We start from the raw sequence: 23,795 nt of genomic DNA, 5'->3' as shown, positions 1-23,795 counted from the left end.
TATAGCAGGACCCGTTACTCGAATTTGAAATTTTATAGCAGGACCCGTTACTCGAATTTGAAATTATATAGCAGGACCCGTTACTCAAATTTGAAATTATATAGCAGGACCCGTTACTCGAATTTGAAATTATATAGCAGGACCCGTTACTCGAATTTGAAATTATATAGCAGGATCCGTTACTCGAATTTGAAATTATATAGCAGGACCCGTTACTCGAATTTGAAATTATATAGCAGGACCCGTTACTCGAATTTGAAATTATATAGCAGGACCCGTTACTCGAATTTGAAATTATATAGCAGGATCCGTTACTCGAATTTGAAATTATATAGCAGGATCCGTTACTCGAATTTGAAATTATATAGCAGGACCCGTTACTCGAATTTGAAATTATATAGCAGGACCCGTTACTCGAATTTGAAATTATATAGCAGGACCCGTTACTCAAATTTGAAATTATATAGCAGGACCCGTTACTCGAATTTTAAATTATATAGCAGGACCCGTTACTCGAATTTGAAATTATATAGCAGGACCCGTTACTCGAATTTGAAATTATATAGCAGGACCCGTTACTCGAATTTGAAATTATATAGCAGGATCCGTTACTCGAATTTGAAATTATATAGCAGGACCCGTTACTCGAATTTGAAATTATATAGCAGGACCCGTTACTCGAATTTGAAATTATATAGCAGGACCCGTTATTCGAATTTGAAATTATATAGCAGGACCCGTTACTCGAATTTGAAATTATATAGCAGGACCCGTTACTCGAATTTGAAATTATATAGCAGGACCCGTTACTCGAATTTGAAATTATATAGTCGGACCCGTTACTCGAATTTGAAATTATATAGCAGGACCCGTTACTCGAATTTGAAATTATATAGCAGGATCCGTTACTCGAATTTGAAATTATATAGCAGGACCCGTTACTCGAATTTGAAATTATATAGTCGGACCCGTTACTCGAATTTGAAATTATATAGCAGGACCCGTTACTCGAATTTGAAATTATATAGCAGGACCCGTTACTCGAATTTGAAATTATATAGCAGGATCCGTTACTCGAATTTGAAATTATATAGCAGGACCCGTTACTCGAATTTGAAATTATATAGCAGGACCCGTTACTCGAATTTGAAATTATATAGCAGGACCCGTTACTCGAATTTGAAATTATATAGCAGGATCCGTTACTCGAATTTGAAATTATATAGCAGGACCCGTTACTCGAATTTGAAATTATATAGCAGGACCCGTTACTCGAATTTGAAATTATATAGCAGGATCCGTTACTCGAATTTGAAATTATATAGCAGGACCCGTTACTCGAATTTGAAATTATATAGCAGGACCCGTTACTCGAATTTGAAATTATATAGCAGGATCCGTTACTCGAATTTGAAATTATATAGCAGGACCCGTTACTTGAATTTGAAATTATATAGCAGGACCCGTTACTCGAATTTGAAATTATATAGCAGGACCCGTTACTCGAATTTGAAATTATATAGCAGGACCCGTTACTCGAATTTGAAATTATATAGCAGGATCCGTTACTCGAATTTGAAATTATATAGCAGGACCCGTTACTCGAATTTGAAATTATATAGCAGGACCCGTTACTCGAATTTGAAATTATATAGCAGGGCCCGTTACTCGAATTTGAAATTATATAGCAGGACCCGTTACTCGAATTTGAAATTATATAGCAGGACCCGTTACTCGAATTTGAAATTATATAGCAGGACCCGTTACTCGAATTTGAAATTATATAACAGGATCCGTTACTCGAATTTGAAATTATATAGCAGGATCCGTTACTCGAATTTGAAATTATATAGCAGGACCCGTTACTCGAATTTGAAATTATATAGCAGGACCCGTTACTCAGTGTTGTCCGGTGGAAAATTCCCTTTCTCCTAAAAAATTAAAATACAGTTGTTGTTGCCCGACCCTGAACCTCATGTTAAGAACAGCTTCCGGAATAGACACCCCTAATCTTCATGTTAAGAACGGCTTTCGGAATAGACACCTGATTTTGTGAGGAGGGGTTGTCAAAATATATTCCCCCAAAGTTAATCTTGATAATCATTGTCTGGATACCTACCGGCAAATACTATAAACCCAAAACAAAATCGGGGGGGGGGGGCAGTGTCTGTCAGATAGAATTAGATTTGTTCCTTACGCATGCGTACAAATCTAGCGGCCAATGAGTTAAAGTGCGTAATACAGGTATCTTGAAAAATACTTTTCTCTTCCAAATTTAAATGATATTTTCTTAATCAGCATAGTCGGAAACCTATAAAGTCGTCATTGTAAAGGAAATTGTGGAGGTGAAGCTAAGGTAAAATACGAAAACAAAATTAATGCTTGTGCATAGAAGATAATGAGTCCGAGAAAGAGAAATAAACAAAAACTCCACAGAAAATAACAAGTGGTCCCGTGGGCAAGGTAATTTAGTTTTAAACCTGCATAAAATAATGGGCCGTTAACTTATTTCTAAGCGTTTATTGAGGTATGTAAACAAATTGTGGATACGAAAATTAACATGATTGTACCTAGGTAATCGGATTTAAATTGCTAGGTAAGCAATTTAAATCGTTTATAGAAAATGTAAAAAAAAAAAAAATAAAGATAAAAAAAAAATGCCGGCCAAAAAAAACAAAGTAAAAAAAAAAAGAATAGAATAGCATTCTGTTGGAAACCCGCTCCGAACTCGAAAAATAAATAATGGTACCAATAAATAGTTTATCTATTTTTTTCAGCGTTTATATTTTTTTGGGGGGGGGGTAGCGGCTTGTAGTCAATTTAGGCATAGGTAAGTATTTAATTTTCTGTTTATGAACGGAAGTTTTCTTGTTTTTTTTGTTTTGTTACACAGTGATCACCATTTATCAAGGCCCGGAAGCCACTCAGGGATAAGGGTTATTGCAAGTACAGTACGTTAGTGTGGAGATTTGATTAAGTGTTTAATTAAGGGGGCGGTTCATTAGGAATTTGTTAACATTGGACTTGAAGACATCCAAGTTGTAGTCCGGAGAGAAGCAGGCAGACGGAACAGAGTTCCACAGGTGTGCAGTTCTAAGAAAGAAGCTTTGTTCATGGAATCCGCGTTTTGATTTAGGCACAGATAAAGAGTGGGGGAAATTTTTCACAGTGGATTCAGCTAGACGGGTATTTTTCGTGAAAGATTGGCGAGGGGGGACCAGAGATTGGAGTTCAGACGAGCACCTGCCATGAAAATAACGATAAAACAAGGATAGGCTCGCAACGTCTCTTCTGTGGGAGAGAGGTTGCAAGGTAGAGTAAAGGGCATCCCCCACTAAGCCAGGAAGTCTATTTTGTACTCTGTCAAAGCATGATAGGCTGTTTTTGGCCGCTCCTGCCCAGATATGGCAACAGTATTTCATCCTTGGACGTACTTGGCTTTTATATAGATAGAGAATTGCATCAGTAGTGAGATATCTGCTGGAGCGGTAGAAGGATCCCACCATCTTTCCAGCGACCTTGGCAACAGACTTGATGTATGTGTTCCATTTCAGATTAGGTGTAAAGATCAAACCCAGAAGCTTGTCAAAACACGGGGTCTCACCCAGACGAGAGCCATCCATCACATTTGATGCACGCTGGGGATCAGAGCGTTGATGATGTAAGGATAGGAGTTTGGTTTTGGATGCATTAAAGGTAACCAGCCACATCTTCCCCCACTGAACCACGCGCTCGAGATCAGAGGAGAGAGAATCCGAGAGAACTTTGTCAGTTACAGCCTTTGATGGATTGCCGTAGATGGTCGTGTCATCAGCATAAATGTCAACGACTGATTTAAGTATGTGTTTAGGGAGGTCATTGATGTAGATCAGGAAGAGAGTTGGGCTCAGGATTGACCTCTGAGGGACTCCAGCATTTATATTGCAGGCCTCCGATTTTTGTCCATCTACCGCTACTCTTATGAACCTATCGGAGAGAAATGATTTAATGATTGAGAAAACATTTCCAGTTATACTGTAGCTGGAAATCTTGTGAAGTAGGCCCTTATGCCATACCTTGTCGAAGGCCTTTGATATGTTAAGAGCAATTGCCCTAGAAAGGAAGCCTTTGTCAAGAGATTCACTAATCCTGTGGGATATAACCGTCAGCACATCTGCGGTAGATCTTGCAGAGCGGAAACCATATTGTGCGTCACTAAGAAGGTTATTCCTGCTGAGGTGGTTGACTATTTCTCTATTTAATATGGATTCCAGCAACTTACTCATAACACACAGGAGACTTATTGGTCTGTACTGAGAGGGAGATGACTTATCACCTGAATTCTTAAATACATGGCAAACTGATGAGGTCTTCCAGAGAGTCGGAAAGCACTTCTCCTTAAGGCAGCGCTTAAATAGTATCGTAAGTATGGGAGCAAGTTCTGGTTGAAGCTTTTTTAACACTATAATTGGGATGCCATCAGGGCCAGTTGCTTTACTGGAATCTAGGTTTATTATTAGCTTGGCGACCTCATACACGGACATTTGTATGTTACCTAGCTTGTTCTGAATTAGCTGCAAAGTTCTTTGCAAATAGTTTGGCCTTGTCTGACGCTGACGAGATGACCTCTGGTCCATTGATAATGGTTGGGATAGAACGCACACTTCTGTTCAGGATCCTATTTGTTATTTGCCAAAACTGGTGGGATCCAGTTGTGTTTGTATTTGGGTTTTAGCACGATTCCCTCATGTAGAGAGCGATGTGCCATATTGGATAAGTTCTGGAGCCTTCGTTTATTATCTGGAAGTTGATTCCGGAATAATAGAATTGTTAGCTTTCGGCAAATTAGAATCGGAAGATGTTAAGAAGGGAGAAATTATTATTTTAGAATCGGGAAAGGGAATAATTATGTTATATGTGTACGGAGTTAATAACCAGTTACGATGGGTGCAATATAAATATCGTAGGAAAAAGTAGAATTGGTCTCGGTGTCAACCGGTAGTAGTGGGAAGACTAAATATTTATAAAAAAAAATAGTGGCTCCTTCCTCTATAGATGCTGCGATTGTGACGATGTTGCTCCTATGGCGTTTTAAAGTTACATCAGATTGTGTCTAATAGCCTAGACGTAATGAATTAGTATGTGGTATCTGTTGTTGCAAACTTACGATATTTTGGTCCAGAGAGGAATTTCTACAGTCAAAATATTATATTATAGGACTAGGCGCTAGCCCACGTCTGAAGGGACCTAGTCTTGGCTTCAAAAGGAGTGCTACGACTTTTTACTCTTCTCTCACTGGCTCCCCCTCCTAGTTAGACTAATTCATTTGCTCACGCATCGAGAATACTACCAGCATGATTTCCCACAACACCAAAGCTAGAGTATTCGTTGAGCTCCCACCGGCGCTTGTGGAAAAGGCATGCCTCCAGTTCCAGGCTCGCATAGAAGCAGTGATTGAGACTGAAAACGGCTACATTGAATATATGTCAACTCTACTACATAATCAAGTAACCTGAATTGATTCTTTCCCAATAAAAGTTTTAATATAAAGGTGTGATGTTGTTTTCTTTAGGACGATACTTTTATCGTTCAACCCTGTATATTACTAACATCTGAAGTGAATGTAACGTTCACTATATCTAGTTCTTTGTATTAATATGTGCATATAGGAAAGAGAGAGTGTAGGGTATTCTATTACACAACATCATTTGAAGATGTTTCGTGTGTCGTGTGTGTGTGTTGCAAACTTATTCAAGTTATCATTATATCTCTATAGCTAGTGTGATAGTTTTATGGCGAAACGTATGAAGATCTTCTGAACGCTATTAAAAGTTAAATTCTTCACTAGTTTGAATTTTGGAGACGTAAGTGTTTTTGAGATAAGTGATATTAATTCGTACTTTTTATTTTTAGATTCAAATATTAATAACTACATTTTATTTCAGTATTTAATTTATGTATTTCTGTTTTATTAAATGCTAGCTTTTTTTCTCGTCGATAAATGTTTATTTATCTACCGAGTTGATCTTAAATATTGTATAATCAATCCATTATATTATCCTTTTCAGTTCCCACCCCTAAATTCTGGCTTCCATCTTATCTCGCAATTACTTATAACGTCACCAACTAACTTCGGAAGAACCCCCCCATCCGCTTCTCTTTTATATCGTAAGTTTCTTTAAAACGTGACTAGCTAAAGTTCAGAATAAAATCACGCTTGTCTTTTAACGGTTAATTTAAAAAAAAAATCTTCTGAACGCTATTAAAAGTTAAATTCTTCACTAGTTTGCACTTTGGAGACGGAAGTATTTTTGAGATAAGTGATATTAATTCGTACTTTTTATTTTTAGATTCAAATATTAATAACTACATTTTATTTCAGTATTTAATTTATGTATTTCTGTTTTATTAAATGCTAGCTTTTTTTCTCGTCGATAAATGTTTATTTATCTACCGAGTTGATTGCAAAAATAGATTACGAAATTGTACGTATTTTTAGTTCGCGAGAGGGGAATCTATCACCATACTTTCCCTTAAACACGACTGTCAGACTTTTATTAAGTAGAATACTTAATAATTTTTTTCTTTTTTAATGGAGAGTAGAAAACGCATTGTGGATGTGTTATCGGCAGCTCCTGTTACTCTCGCCTCTTCTTATTTGTCCCACAGTCCTCATTTTTTAATGAGTGATTTTTCTGACATAGGGAGAAAAAATAGCTGTTTTCTAGGTTGCCAGTATTTTGTGCGAACAGTTGGCAGAGATGGCGGAAATATTCTGTTTATATGTCTATCATTGTAGCCATGTCACTAGTAAGGGTGCTGGAGGTAAACGTTTTGTCTGGGCTGACGTTATCCACCTGATAGTCAGGGACCCGAACCTTGGATTAACCACTAAGGAGGCTGTCCTATCAGCAGGTGCAAAGTACTGGGGCTGCTGTATTGCCATTTGGTGAATGGATTCTGGACCATGCAGTAGCTTCTGGTGGGGCCTCTCGATGCCATACTAGTGGGTAATTGTTACGGCTTTACCTTATCATTAGCTACAAACAAAAAAATTCTTCGTTTCTTTTTCTCTCTTAGTTTCCCCTCTCTGTCTTGCTCTAAGTAAATCTGACGACCTAGTCCACAAATTCCAAAATTTCATCATGACAAGTTTCAAGAAAAAATACACGATTAAACCCGGTTCTTCAACTTCCAACCTAGACCCCTACTACGATGTCTCCTTCTCAAACATCAGGGGTCTACGTTCTAACCTTCCAGAGGTTAAACCCCAATTACAGGAGACTAAACCAGACCTTTTATTTTTAAGTGAGATTGGCATTGGACAGGCTATTTCCCTAGAAGAGTTCGCAATTAAAGGATACTCTAACTTAACTTCTAAATCTGACCCCCAAGATCGCCATGGGCATGGAATATGTGCCTATATTAAAGATAGCTTTCCATGTGGTAGGTACATCTCCAGCGAGATCCTAACTTACCCTATATGTTCTTCCGGGTTGCTTTAGCTCACACTACTGCATTTATATTTACTCTCTATCGCCCCCACAACAGCGGAGTTACTATCTTTCAAAGCATATCTGAGAAAATTGACCAAGTCCTATCTGCTTATCCATCAGCTAACATTCACGTATGTGGAGACTTCAATGTTCACAACGTCGAATGGTTGACCCACTCAAACAAGACCGATGATGAGGGGAGGTTCTGTCATGAGTCATGATTTCTCGATTGCCTATGACCTCACTCAGATTGTTCAGAAACCCACCCGTGTGCCCGACAATGACGGCTAGTATGCGAGCCTACTAGACCTTTTTCTCACAACTTGCCCTGAACTATGTTCAGTTTCTGTTCTGTCGCCTCTTGGATCTTCCGACCACTCTGTTGTATGAATTAAGATAAAAATGAAATGTAATATGTCCCCAGACGTACCTCTCCATCGTACAGTGTATCGATACACTAAGGCTGACTGGGATAGCTTCCGTACATTTATATCTGATCTACCTCTGCATTCCATGTTTAAAAAGGATGTGTCCTCTATAGTATTTGACCTGACGGAATGGTTAATTGTAGGTATTGACCGTTTCATACCCTCGAAAAAGTTTCAGCAAAAACCTAACAGCCAGCCATGGTTCTCTCCAGAATGTGCTGCTACCATTGCGCACAGAAATCACTTTTTCCACTGCTTTAAACGTAATAGATGTCTGGAAACTAAAGCCGCTTTCAGGACTGCCAGCAACCATTATAAGAAAGTAATAAAGAACGCAAGAGAGTTGTATGCTCAATCTGTTAAGTCCAAAGTAGCTGAGCAACGGCTTGGTTCCCACCAGTTTTGGCAAATAGCAAACAGAATCCTGAACAGAAGCGTGTGCTCCATCCCAACTATTATCAATGGACCTGAGGTAATCTCGTCAGCATCAGACAAAGCCAAACTCTTTGTCAAGAACTTTGCAGCTAATTCTACCCTTTGCGACCAAGGCCGCCAACCCCCAATATTTCCTCCTGTATCAGAAAACACGCTATGTGATATGCGTATATCTGTACGTGATGTTGCCAAGCTAATCAAAAATCTTGATTCCAGTAAAGCAACTGGCCCTGACGGTATTCCAATTATAGTACTCAAAAAACTTCAACCTGAACTAGCGCCCATACTTACAAAACTGTTTAAACGTTGTCTTAAGGAGAATAGTTTCCCATCTCCCTGGAAAATTTCATCAATAGGCCCTGTATTTAAGAATTCAGGTGATCGCTCATCCCCCTATCAGTACAGGCCAATAACTCTCCTGTGCGTCATGAGTAAGTTGCTAGAATCTGTGTTAAATACAGAAGTAATCAGCCATCTCAACAAAAATAACCTTCTTAGTGACACTCAATATGGTTTCCGTTCTGCTAGATCTACAGCAGATGTGCTTACAGTTATATCTCATAGGATTAGCAAATCTCTCGACGGAGGCAATCTTTCTAGGGCAATTGCTCTTGACATATCTAAGGCCTTTGATAGGGTATGGTATAAAGGTTTACTTCATAAGATCTCTAGCTATGGTATAGCTGGAAATGTCTTCTCAATTATTAAATCATTTCTTTCTGATAGGTTCATAAGAGTAGTAGTTGAGGGGCAAAAATCAGAAGCTCACAGTATTAATGCCGGTGTCCCTCAGGAGTCCATCCTGGGCCCAACTCTTTTCCTGATCTACATTAATGATCTTCCAAATCACATCCTTACATCATTCGTAGACATTTATGCTGACGACACTACCATTTATGGTAGCACATCTAAGACAGTAAACGACCAAGTTCTCTCCAATTCTCTCTCCTCTGATCTTGATCACATAGTACAATGGGGAAAGGAGCAGCTGGTTACTTTTAATGCATCTAAAACCAAGCTTCTCTCTTTACATCATCAACATTCTGATCCACATCTGGCATCAATTGAAATGAATGGCTCTTGTCTTGAGGAGGCCTCAAGTTTTGACAAGCTTCTGGGTTTGACCATTACTCCTGATCTTAAATGGAACACCTACATCAAATCTGTTGCCAAGGCCGCTGGGAAAATGGTGGGATCTTTCTATCGATCCGGTAAATATCTCATTGCTGATGCTATTCTCTATCTATATAAGAGCCAGGTACGTCCAAGGATGGAATACTGTTGCCACATCTGGGCAGGAGCTGCTAGAAAGGACTTGTCCTGCCTTGATAGAGTACAAAATAGACTTCATAGCCTCGTAGGAGATGTCCTTTTCTCCTCCTTGCAACCTCTATCTCACAGAAGAGATGTTGCGAGTTTGTCTCTGATGTATCGTTATTTTCATGGAAAGTGTTCGACTGAACTTCAATCTATGGTCCCCCCTCGCCAAACTTTCACAAGAAACACTCGTCTAGCTGTAAACACTATCAATAATTCCCCCACTCTTTATCTGTGTCTAAACCTAAACGTAGATTCCATGAACAAAGCTTCTTCTTAGAACTGCACGCCTGTGGAATTGTCTTCCGTTTTCCTGCTTTCCGGCTGACTACAATATGGTTGTCTTCAAGTCTAACGTAAATAAGTTCTTGATGAGCCGTTCCATATAAGTTATCAAATTTACCAAATTTTCATTACTAATGATTACTGTACACTCTTTAACCCTTATCCTTGAGTGGCCTCTTGGCCTTGATAATGTGGTGATGCCTATGTAAAAAAAAAAAGACAATTTCTCCTCAACTATAGCAATGTGGGTTCAGATCGTTGCATAAAATCCAATTACCACATTCTAAAAAAAGCAGATTGTTAACCACGTAAAATGAACAACTAACATTATAATAGAATGAAGAAAATTTTGGTTTGGTTGTTTTGTTTTACGGCATCCCTTTTCAGGTTATTTTTGGAAACAGTAATCATGTTGCATCCACTTATTTTGTAGAATGTTTTTATTCTTCAAAATTTTTGAATCTTCGATTGCTAATTTGTAGTGTTTGGTTTTGGTAGTTTTATAGTGGATTTTATCGTTTTTCTTCTCCACCCTGCAGAACATGAATGAGTTTTGCAATAAGAGAGGGAAAAGGTGTTACAGTATTAATGTTTGGTATATTTTAAGTAAGAAAACTGGTCAGAAAGTGGGGGAGATAGAAAGGGAAAGGGAAATGGAAAGAAGGAAAAGGTGGATTGTTGTTTTTTGTTTTTGATTTTGCAGAACATAATCAAGTTTTGCAAAAGGAAGTAGAAAAACAAAACGCATCAATGTTATGTGCATTTCGCTTCAGCGCCGAGTAAATTTCCTAGTTTATTATAGCATGATTGTACCTATTTACTATGCCTCCCCACGGGACAGAGTATGACACCAGGGTCGTTTTTTAACGTGGAGAAAAGGTACAAAAATAAAAAAATTGTCTCAGTCGTGAAGGACTGATCCTCCAACGAAAGACAACAAGAAATGAAGTGCAGCATCTGCCGGAACAGATGGTATTTATTTGCTCCCCCACCGAGCAAATTAGGCACAAGGCCGATTTTTAATGTGAGGAGTGAAGGGAGGGGGAAGGGAAAAAGGGGACCAGCTCCCGAGAGGTGGGAAATGGGAGCTGGTTAAAGATCAGACATGTGGGGTTGCCCCCACATCTGGTCTTTGCTAGTCATAGCTAGTCATAGCTTGCAGTATCTGCCGGAACAGATACTACACTTTGATCTTGACCAAAAGGCCAGCATGATTGTAAATCTAATTTTCTATATTTAAAAAAAAAAACGCTTAAAAACATAATTAAGTCGTCATTAAACTAAATATAGCTACATTTGGTTTGATTTGATTGTTTTCTTTTACGGCATATCAACCCTTTTCGGGTTATTTAATGCCGAATCCAATTATTTTGTAAGTTTCTATTCTTCAATTTTTTTTTGCATCTTCAATTTCTAGTTTGGTTTGTTTGTTTGTTTGTTTGTTTGTTTTGTTTGTTTTTTTTGTTTGTTTGTTTGTTTGTCTTTATTTTACGGTATACCAAACCTTTTCGGGTTATTTAATGTCGAATCTAGTTATTTTGAAAATAGTATTCATGTTGCATCCAATTATTTTGTAGAAGGTTTTTATTCTTCAAAATTTTTCTTGTATCTTCAATCGCTAGTCTGTAGTGTTTGGTTTGTTTTTTGTTTTTTTTGCTTTTGTTTTTTGTTTTACGGTATACGAAACCTTTTCGGGTTATTTAATGCCAAATCCAGCTATTTGTGAAAATAGTATTCATGTTGCAGTTGTTTTTTTCCTCAGATCTGAAGAACATGATGTAGTTCCACAAGGGAAAGGGTTTACAGTATTCTTGGTTGATGCATCTTAGCAATCCAGTAGGGATGTGAGTGTGGAAAAAGAAAAAGGGAGGGAGGGGGGATTTTTTTGTTGTTTTGGGGCTTTGCAGAACATGTTGGGTTGTACAAAAGAGAAAAAAAACAGTAACATTTATGGGCGGTGCGTTTTAGTCAGGAAGTCACTGTTTTTCAGCCAGCCTGATCTGGTAACACGATTGGATGCAGTTTAATGTCTTGCTCAGGACAAAATGAAGAAAGATTTATTGTAATATGAACCGAGCAGTGGCGGCTCGTGCATGGAACTGTGGGACTGCAGCACCCCCAAGTTATTTCTACACAATATTAATGATAAAATTAAAAATAATACGTTTGTTGTTGTTGTTGTTGTTGTTGTTGTTGTTGTTGTTGTTGTTGTTGTTGTTGTTGTTTATTATTATTATTATTTATTTTTTTTTTTTCTATGTGTACATTATAAAATCATTAACTTTAATGTCGGTATCTCCAAATTCATATAATAACAAAAATAAAACTTGCTTGGAGCTGTTAAATTCACAGTTACACTTTCTTAATGAAATTCTCTTGTACGCATGCGCGGATTAGACGCTTTAGGCAGCCGATGAAAGCTGCTGGAAGAACTGTCGCTCGGCGCAGTTCTGTGTCGTGAAATTCGTTGTTTGCTTAGAGTGGGCGCCTGTATAAATATGATAACATTGTTATTGAAAAAAAAAAGGAGGTTTACTTATATTTTTTAAAATTATTATTAAAATCTGTATATAACGTGTTCTTGTACATAAAATATTGTGCTATTTTTTTTAAATACGCACACTTTTAGCGTTGGGATTTAAGTCGGTAGCAGACGGAAATATATAATATGCAGAAACTGTTTTTTATTTATTAAAAGTATTCGGGAATTTAGCAGTGAAGCTAACACGCGGCCAAGAGTAAAAACCAAATATACAATAAATAAATTTTACCATAAAAATAAAGTTACTTTTCCATCTACCTGCCTTTTTGTGTGTTTCTTTAAAGTAGTTTTAAATGCTATTTATTTTGCAACAACTAAACTTTACAAAAACAACTGTTTACATTTTTTCCTAGAAGCAAAAAAGCGAAGAAACAGTTTATGTTGAAAATATATTTTAGTTAAAAATCTTTTTAGCGTGTATGTTTTAGATATAAAAAAATTAGCATTTATTTGCCTCCGACAAGGACAATGTAAGAAATTTTACACTTTGAAAAATGGATTTTTTACACAAGATTTTTTAATTAAAATGTGTTTGTAAGTAAAAAAAAACACAGTTTTTTTTTTAAATAATTATGCATTTTTAAACTTTACATTGAATTTGTGGGTTTGTATTACTGTACACATAGATTCGAAAAAGTTGTCAAAAAAACAAATATATAACAAATAAATGTTATCAAAAGCAAGATAAATTACTTTTCTACCAAACTGGATATAATTTTCGTGTTTTTATTCAATTTAACATGTTTATTCAGCTCGAAAAGCATACAGTGTTTACCGATGTATTGGAAAATTTAAAATGGCGGCCGACTCTCTCTTTAACACGGTAAGTTCGGAAAAAGATGTAATAAATAATAAACTAGACAAAATACTGTTAGAAATTTGCTCAATATATGTTACCGTAACATTACTTGACATATATTCGGTGGTCTTTTAATAGTATTTTGTCTAGTTTATTATTTATAACACCTTTTCCTGAACTTACCGTGTTAAAGAGAGTCGGCCGCCATTTTGAATTTTCCAATACATCGGTAAACACTTTTTCGAATCTATGTGTACAGTAATACAAACCCGAATTTGTTAGTAGATGGGTCAGATAATACGCATTAAAAAAAAGTAATTAGAAATCCTTCTGGATTGAGACAATTTAAAATTTTTGTTTTTTGGGGAAGAAAGCTACATTAAAATTCGATGTTTTATAATGCTTATATATGACATCCTATTTTCTTATAATAACTATCCACTTTATGTCGATCTTTACCAGCATGGGAAGGTCAGTAAATAGCCAAATTTGTTCTTTTTATATAAAAAGCAAGTTGTTAAAAGATTTGTAAATAAAATTTTGTATCTTTAAATATTTTTGTTTCTTTGCTCAATATATAAAAATGTAAACTTTTTCATTTTGCATTTTATTTACAAATACGTTTTGTTATAAATACATCTTTAAAAATAAATTTTGTAAATAAAACTGTTATTAAATAAAACGCTATTTTCAAATAGTAAACTCCTAAATTAACACTCGTAGGGAGGCAGATAAATTTCAAAGTTTTTCTTTTTTGTTTTTATAAAAAATAAGTTATTTTAAAAAATGTTTTTCGTTTGTTTGCAAAAAAAAAAACCCCGCAAACTTTTATTTAATCTGAAAAGGAATAAATATATATATATTATTTTTATTCTGTAAAGTGTACATAATTTAAAAAAATCTTTTTGATAAAAAAGTTTTTGCGTATTATCCATTTCTGATTGATTATTTGTCTTTGTTATATATTTGAATATTTATTTGAATGTTTGTTTATTATTTGATTAAATGTTTATTTATATATTCGAATTCCTTTAAACGATATTAAAAAAATACGTAAAATTTTTGAAGCAGCACCCCCACTAATCTCAGGCACGAGCCGCCACTGGAACCGAGAGATGAAGATCAGTAAGACATTAATGATATCTAAAGCAAGATAGCAATGAATGCGCTGCTCACTATATATACTTCTCTGTATTACAAGGGTCGTTCCAAAAGTAAAGCCTCCAAAAGTTGAAGAGTTATGAAGACGAGGATGGTACTATGAAAACGAGCGACCTTTTGTGCTTTAGAATTTATGTTTCTACATAGTCACCACTATTCTCAATGCACTTTCGCAAGGAATCCAATGACGCATATCTGCTTCTGACGCACGTCCATGAACAGGGTTGCTTTCTTAGAGTCCCACACCGTCAATAGTTGCAACAGAGATATGAAACATTCAGGGAATGGAGTTAAGTCATCATAACAATGCAATTTGCAACCCCGTTTGTATTATTTGGACGGAATAAAATAAAAGGAATTACTTTTAGAATGCATCTCGTAGTACGTCCAAATCGGAAAGGGGGTGTAGGGTATTGCAATATAGAGTATAATATGGAATAAACAGACTTTAGTAAGACATTAATAATCTCTGCCCCAGAAGATATCTCACTACTGATGCAATTCTCTATCTATATAAAAGCCAAGTACGTCCAAGGATGGAATACTGCTGCCATATCTGGGCAGGAGCTGCTAAAAACAGCCTATCCTGCCTTGACAGAGTACAAAATAGACTTCGTGGCTTAGTGGGGGATGCCCTTTTCTCTACCCTGCAACCTCTCTCCCACAGAAGAGACGTTGCGAGCCTATCCTTGTTTTATCGTTATTTCGATGGCAGGTGCTCGTCTGAGCTCCAATCTCTGGTCCCCCCTCGCCAATCTTTCACGAAAAACCCTCGTGTAGTCGAATCCACTGTGAAAAATTTCCCCCACTCTTTATCTGTGCCTAAATCAAAACGTGGATTCCATGAACAAAGCTTCTTTCTTAGAACTGCACGCCTGTGGAACTCTGTTCTGTCTGCCTGCTTCCCACCTGACTACAACTAGGATGTCTTCAAGTCCAACGTTAACAAATTCCTGATGAACCGCCCCCTTAGCTAAACACTTCATCAAATCTCCACACTAACGTACTGTACTTGCAATAACCCTTATCCCTGAGTGGCTCCCGGGCCTTGATAAGTGGTGACCACTGTGTAAAAAAAAAAAGCAAGATAGCAGTAAATGCGGTGCTCACTATGTTTAAGTCTTTCTATTTTTCGCTTAGTTAAGAAATATTGTAAAATGGTATTTTTTTAGTATAAGTTTTACGAATTCTATGTTTGCGTTGCGTATTTTAGAGTTTGACGATTAACAGAAAACAATCTCTTGAAACGGATACAGCGACGAAGCTGTCAAAAAATCTATACATTGACCGAAAATGATATTTTGAGTAAATACGGAATATCAAATTCAGCCGAGAAAGAAAAACGGTGTCCATTACGGGCAATAATTCTTATGCCAATATTTTATGAAGTGCCATCATAGTTTTCTGACCTCTTATCATATTAAATACTGACTAGCATTTCTGGTGTTACCCAGGATCGAATAAAGAACTATATGTACTTCTCTTTCCTGGCCTGAACATATGACGATCTTTATTTCTACGAGGGGCGCTCCAAAAGTAATGTCTCCTATTTTATTCCACCAGAATGGATCAGTGACGATTGCAAATTGCATTGTTATAATGAATGAACTCATGCAATCATGGTCTGAAAGGTTCATCTCTCTGTTGCAGATATTGACGGTGTGAGACTTTAATGTAGCAATCCCTGTCATTGACATGCGTCAAAATCGGAGATGCGTTGTTAATTCCTGGCAAAAGTGTGTTGCGAATGGTGGATGCTATGTAGAAAAATAAATTCTGAAGCACTAATTTTTCTAATTAAGCCGACGATGAAAGATGGTATTTATTTGCTCCCCCACTGAGCAAATTAGGCACAAGGCCGTTTTTAATGTGAGGTAAAAACCAGCTCCCCTAAAAGTAGGTAAAAAGGGGGCACTCTGGTTACCAAAAATAATAATTGTCCCAGTATAGAGGGTTTCCCCTCCATTGACTGGTACAAATTATCTTAAGTGCAGCATCTGCCGGAACAGATACTACACTTTGATCTTAGCCACAAGACCAAGTAAAAAAAAATAGCCGACAATGAAAGATGAATTGCTGTTTTTCTCTTCTTTTTATTTTTCGATCCAATTTGACTGGAGATCAACTTCTCTTTGGGCTACTGGACTGTCCGAAAAAAAAACAACAATTTCAATTATTTCGGCTGCTTTGAAAACTTTCCAACCAGACTATATACATAATTAAAACTGGATTTAATTTCGGTCTCCATTCTCTCTAAAGAACTATTTTCTCCTTTCGGATTGCCTTGAAAGAATGTTCATGCAAACTCAAATATTATGCGCGGTTTGTTTTTATATCTTTTTTTTTTTTTTTTTTTTTTGCATACCCAACATTTTTTTCACCTGTTTTTCTTGGCCATTTATGACTACAATAACTTGCGGTTTCACTTAATGCCATAACTAGCAAATTCTAGTATTGCTACAAATATAATTTGCTGATTTCTTTCTGTCCTCTGATGAGAATAATAGCAAGAATAACATTCATTGAAACTCCGCGGAATAAGGAATTTGTAAATTGTTTATAATAAGATCTACTCTATATTGCGTATTGAGCTTTTTTATTCGGTTGGGGTTAAACTATCTATGTATACATAGTGGTATTTATATTAGATTATAGTTTACAATTGCGTATATCAGGTAAACACTAGATCCTTTTGATTTCATTACTATATATATATATATATATATATATATATATATATATATATATATATATATATATATATATATGAGAAAGGGAGACGTGTGTTTTTCTGTCTGCTAACTTTGAATGTCTTTTCTAAATGACATTTTCAAACTTCGTGTACTTCATCATAAATTTCCGTTGCTTTAAGCTAAGTCTGGCTACTGACATTATTTTAAACAACTTAAATCTGTAACTTAAATGGCATTCAAGTATATAATCCGTTATACGTTTGTAGGAACTTTTTACTTGGTAACAGCCGCTGTGTATTACGTTTCTGAATTTTACGGATGAGGATTGATTATTCGTATTAGTGGGATTCTTCAGACTACTTTTTTCTCATTTTGACTGTTATTTTGTAACCTCTGACCTTTTTCATCTGTATCTTGTCGAATTTTGGACTCCGCACAGAATTTCGAAAGGAATCTTTCAACTTATTCTTTTGAATTATTTGAGACTTTTATCCAGCCATGGCTGATGGAACAAGAGCATGCTACTCACGGGGATTGAATTTTCGTGAAGATTCCCGAGTTCGGCAGAAAGATTCCCTAGTCCAATACACCTGCACTACAGTTAATACGAGGTGTTGTGCATTTCTACAAATTAACATAGAAAAATAATTAAGAATCAAATTAAGATAAACTTTAATAATGTTACGAAGCGTAGAAACAAGTTTTCTCTAGCATAAATTGTTTTATCACTTTTAATTGAGAGAAATTGTCCCTTGTCTACTATTAAACCAACTCCCCAATGAACTTGCTTGATGCGTGCGGTTCCTAACTAACCGCCAGTGTTAGATAAGAAGGGCTGTCCCCTTCTCATGTCAGTAAGAAGGCAGACTAGATAAGTGAAAATGATATTAGGAAAAGGCTGGAATCGAACCCTGTAGGTTAATATTTGAAATCCAAGGATTGCAGTCCATTGTTAGTTCTTTTGTCGGAAAAAAAACGATCGTCCATTCTTTTAGAATAACTGGATATTAAATATGTCAGTTTAAAGAATGAACAATGCGAGTAAAAAAAATATTGTTTAAAAATAGGTTAGATATTAAACAATTAGGATTGGGAATTCTTTGTTGGCCAAAAGTGTCCTTGGACAGACATATGTAAATCCACGTGAAAGTTAGTCACGTTGGGAACCATGCTTCTGACGTCATAAACAAAAGAATATTTCTCAATATATGTATCTGGGGATTCAAAATTAGAGCTTGATTAGGAACAGATAATCGGAGCAGATCACACAGAGTGATAATAAAATACTGTGTGTAATCTTAGAGGGGAAGAGAGAAGAGTAGACCATGTAGTCGAAAAGGCTTGAATTCCTGACATCTCCAATCGGCCGGTTGAGGAATAAGGAAATCACCAATAATTTAGCAACTGTTGACTTCGTGTCGTCTTTACAACCGAAAAGGTAAATGTGTTTTTTTGTATATTTACCTATAAACGAACTCTTGTATAAACCCTTACAAGCAATGTGCCTCCTTCATCTTCAGTAACGTATCCCCCCTTTATATGTATCAACAAGAATCATTGCAGTCTGTTATAAATGTCTCCCTCCGTATTTATCATCAGAGTCGTCATGATGTACAAAGAACTGTTATAAATGTCTCCTCCTCCTTCTCCTTCTCCTCCTCCTCCTCCTCCTCATCATCATCATCATCATCATCTGTCCCGAGTCCCCGTTATACATGTCTCCGATATGAACCCGTCAATATGAAATCCTTCAATATGAAAACAACAGGAAAATACGAACTACTTCCTATAATTTACAACGGGGAGGCTGTGGAATTTTCATTCGTTTATCTTATTCTTTTCCTCGCATTCAACCCTAACAAGGCAGCTTGAACGTAAGGGCTGTTACGTGGAGCCATGCTTGGGAAAGCTAAACAAGATGTTGGTTTGCGTTACGCTTAAAGTTCTGCAGATCAGAACAGCCAGGAAAGTGGGTAGTAGGAAGGGAAATACAAATTTTAGCTGTTCGAGAGAAGAAACTAATATAATAGAAAGATTTTTGAAATCTAAAAACCTCAACACTGAAGGGGTGAGATGTTATTGCTAAATTGGTTTGTCGGGGATATATACATCGAGAGGGCAAAATTGAATCCAAGTCTCATCACAATTTAATATGCCATACACACATACATACACACACACACACACACACACACACACACACATATATATATATATATATCTATATATATAAAAATGTAAATGTTGGTTCGTTCGGAATTAATTGTCTAAAAACCCACTGAACGGATGGCTTCCACGTTTTGGTATAATATGTTTACTATATCCATGTGTGTTTTTATATATTTCTTTTTAATTATAACATTATACTTAATTTTTCTATGATAAATAGGTGGATTTCTTTGTACCGAGAGGCCATTTTTTTTATTTAGGGACAATTATTTATTACCGCTTCCTGTCACGTGACCAGTGTTACAATTTAGCGGTTTTCCTGCTATATCTGGAGATTTCGGTTACAATCTAGCGGGAAATTCTAGAAAATCTGGAGGTATTTGGCACCCACACACCCGCATTAGATTATTAAAAAATAAAGAAAAGCGCTTGAAAATATTCAATGTAAGTAAAAAAAAAAAGTAGTATTAATTGCCTTTGGTAACAATTATTTATTGATTATTTGTTTTGTTTTTCACCTTTTTTTCGACTAACCATTCTTTAATCTCACTATAAAATCGATTTTTCCAAGTACATTTTAAGTGTGGGGGGATTCCAACCTCCGAAGTTTGGGTTTGTATTACTGTACACAGATTCGAAAAAGATGTCAAAAAACAAATATATAACAAATAAATGTTATCAAAGGCAAGATAAGTTACTTTTCTGCCAAACTGGATATTTAAATAAACCACACGTGGTCTCAAAATGAATGACGACTCTCAAAGTGTATACACATTTTGACTCCTCCCTTTACTTAAAAATTCACCAAAAATCAGGAAATTAACGAATTTTAATGAAAATTGCAGTATTTTTCAAATAATGATCGCAGAATATAATGAACTAATTATTTTTACTTAACTCTTAGTGAAAATGTTTTATTTTGTTTAAAAAAAATACCTTTACTAAAGTTATGGTTTTCAGTAGTAAATAAAAAACGCAAGAATTTATTTTTGCTTTTTTTAAAGCATCGTAATTTGTAACAATAAAAAATAATTTTTACAGTAACATTACGAAAAAAGCCCCTAAAGTCCATATTAATGAATTCGATATAACTCGAAGAAAAATGAATTATCGGATACTATTCAGGAAATTAAAGATTCAATTAGATTCCTTTTTCAGTCACCTAAATTATTTAGGGTGAAATGAGTTTAGGAATTTATAGCCAAACCTAAATATTTTTTTGGGGGGGGGTAAATATCCAGATACGCTACTACAGAACACCGACCACTCTACTTTGTTTGGGGGGGACAAATATATAACAAATAAATGTTATCAAAGGCAAGATAATTACTTTTCTGCAAAACTAGATATATTTTTCGTGTTTTTATTCAATGTAACATATTTATTCAGCTCGAAAAACATACAGTGTTTACCGATGTATTTGAAAATTTAAGATATCGTCTCACACCCTCTTTAACACCGTAAGTTTGGAAAAAGGTGTTATAAATAAAAAACTATACAAAATACGGGTTTGTATTACTGTACACATAGATTCGAAAAAGTTGTCAAAAAACAAATATATAACAAATAAATGTTATCAAAGGCAAGATAAGTTACTTTTCTGCAAAACTGGATATATTTTTCGTGTTTTTATTCAATGTAACATATTTATTCAGCTCGAAAAACATACAGTGTTTACAGATGTATTCGAAAATTCAAGATGGCGTCTCACACCCTCTTTGACATCGTAAGTTTGGAAAAAGGTGTTATAAATAAAAAACTATACAAAATAATATTAAAAACCCGCCGAATATATGTCAACCTATGTCACAGTAACATGTATTGAGCGAGTTTTTAACAGTATTTTATCCGGTTTTTTATTTATAACATCTTTTCCCAAACTTACCGTGTTAAAGAGAGAATCAGACTCCATCTTGAATGTTCTAATACATCGGTAAACACTGTATGTTTTTCGAGCTGAATAAACATGTTACATTGAATAAAAACACGAAAAATATATCCAGTTTGGTAGAAAAGTAACTTATCTTGCTTTTGATAACATTTATTTGTTATATATTTGTTTTTTGACAACGTTTTCGAATCTATGTGTACAGTAATACAAACCCAATATGTTACATTGAATAAAAACACGAAAAATATATCCAGTTTGGTAGAAAAGTAACTTATCTTGCCTTTGATAACATTTATTTGTTATATATTTGTTTTTTGACAACGTTTTCGAATCTATGTGTACAGTAATACAAACCCAATATGTTACATTGAATAGAAACACGAAAAATATGTCCAGTTTGGTAGAAAAGTAACTTATCTTGCCTTTGATAATATTTATTTGTTATATATTTGTTTTTTGACAACTTTTTCGACTCTATGTGTACAGTAATACAAACCCCACCGACCACTCTAATTTGTTTGGGGGGGTGTGATGTTGGGGCACGCGCATAGCATAAACGGAAGCTGCAAAATGGTGGAAAGAAGTTCGTGGGTTCAGGAGTAAATACCATGCAAACGGTAAATTTGCCCCAAGTTTGACTATCAGATTCGTTGTCAGCGATCTTAATTACCTATACAAAAACAAATTAGAGTGGTCGGTGTTCTGTAGTAGCGTATCTGGATATTTACCTTTTTTTTCTTGCTTAAAAAAATAGCATTAATACAGTAAGTTAGGTAAACTGACTTTTTCGTTTAAAAAATGGAATTATTTCCCTTTCGTTAACTTTTTTTTAAATTTTTTTTTTAATAAATATTTTGTGTTTTATATACATAAAGTACAATTGTTGAATGTTACTGTTTTGATTATATTCGTTTGGGGGGCACAATTAAAAAATTAAGAAAGATTAAAATGAAGCGAAATTTAAGTTTCCATTCCATTTTTACAACAACCGTAAAACAGTGCATACTCAGCAAGCTTTATCGTAATTTATAAGCATATTGAAACACTAAATCAACATTTTATTTATTTTTTGCATAATTAATGATGGAAGTATTTTTCTGTTTATTTTCTTAACATCTGTTAAAAAAAATAAATAATTTGTACATTCTCTTGAAAAAAAGAATCAAACTTCTCTCTACTTTCACATGTGTTCCATTTTAACAAACTGTGCCACAGCAACGCGTGGCCGGGTACAGCTAATATATATATATATATATATATATATATATATATATATATATATATATATATATGGAGAGTAGATAATACAGTGGATGTGTTATCGGCAGCTCCAGTAACTCTCGCTTCTCCTTTTTTGTCCCTCAATCCTCATTCAAATGAGTGATTTTTTTGACAAAGGATTAAGAAAAAGCTGCTTTAAAGGTCGGTAGTACTTAGTGAACAGTAGTCTGAGATGTCGGAAATTTTCTATCTCTATGTTTATCCTTGTGGCCATGTCACTAGTAAGGGTGCTGGAGGTAAACGTTTTGTCTGGGCTTACATTATCCGCCTGATAGTCAGGGACCCGAACCTTGGATTAACCACTAAGGAGGCTGTCCTATCAGCAGGCGCAAAGTACTGGGACTGCTACATTGCCATTTGGTGAATGGATTCTGGACTATTCAGTAGTCTCTGGTGGGGCCTCTCGATGCCATACTAGTGGGTAATTGTTACGGCTTTACCTTTTCATGTGCTACAAAAAAAAAATCCCTGTCTTTTTCTCTCTTACTTTCCCTCTCTGTACTGCTCTACCCAAGTAGGCCGACCTGTTCCACAAATCCCAAAACCTCAACATGAAATATCTCCAGAAAAAAAAACTCGAATAAACCTAGAACCCCATCTTCCAGCGTAGACCCCTACTACTAATTCTCCTTCTCCAATATCAGGGGTCTACGTTCCAACCTTCCAGAGGTTGAAACCCAATTACAAGAGACAAAACTGGACATATTCTTTCCAAGCGAAACTGGAATAGGGCTGACCACTTCCCTAGATGAGTTCATAATTAACGGATACTCTAACTTAACAGCTAAATCTGACCCCCAAGATCGCCATGGGCATGGAATATGTGCCTACATTAAAGATGGCTTCCCGTGTGGCAGGGATATTTCTAGAGAAGATCCTAATTTATCCTATATGTGCTTCCGGGTTGCACTTGCTTGCACCACTGCATTTATATTTGCCCTCTATCGGCCCCATAACAGCGGAGTTACTATCTTTAAGAGTATATCTGAGAAAATAGATCACATCCTGATGCACATCCCTCGGCTAACATCCACATAACGTGGAATGGCTGACCCATTCAAATAAGACAGATGATGAGGGTAGGTTTTGTCATGATTTTGCCATTGCTTATGACCTCACTCAGATTGTTCGCGAACCCACCCGTGTGCCCGATACTACTGGTCACTATGCAAGCCTCCTAGACCTTTTTCACTCAATTTCCCCTGAGCTATGTTCATGTTCCGTTCATTCTCCTCTAGGATGCTCCGACCACTCCGTCGTATTAGTTAAGATAAAAATGAAATATAATAAGTTCCCAGATGTACCCCTCCACCGTACTG

The sequence above is a fragment of the Euprymna scolopes genome, chromosome 20 (genome assembly GCF_053919585.1).
Source record: "Euprymna scolopes isolate OS-2025 chromosome 20, ASM5391958v1, whole genome shotgun sequence".
Classification (NCBI taxonomy): Eukaryota; Metazoa; Mollusca; class Cephalopoda; order Sepiida; family Sepiolidae; genus Euprymna; species Euprymna scolopes.
The sequence above is the reverse complement of the archived record's forward strand: the minus strand, read 5'-3'. Positions refer to the sequence as shown.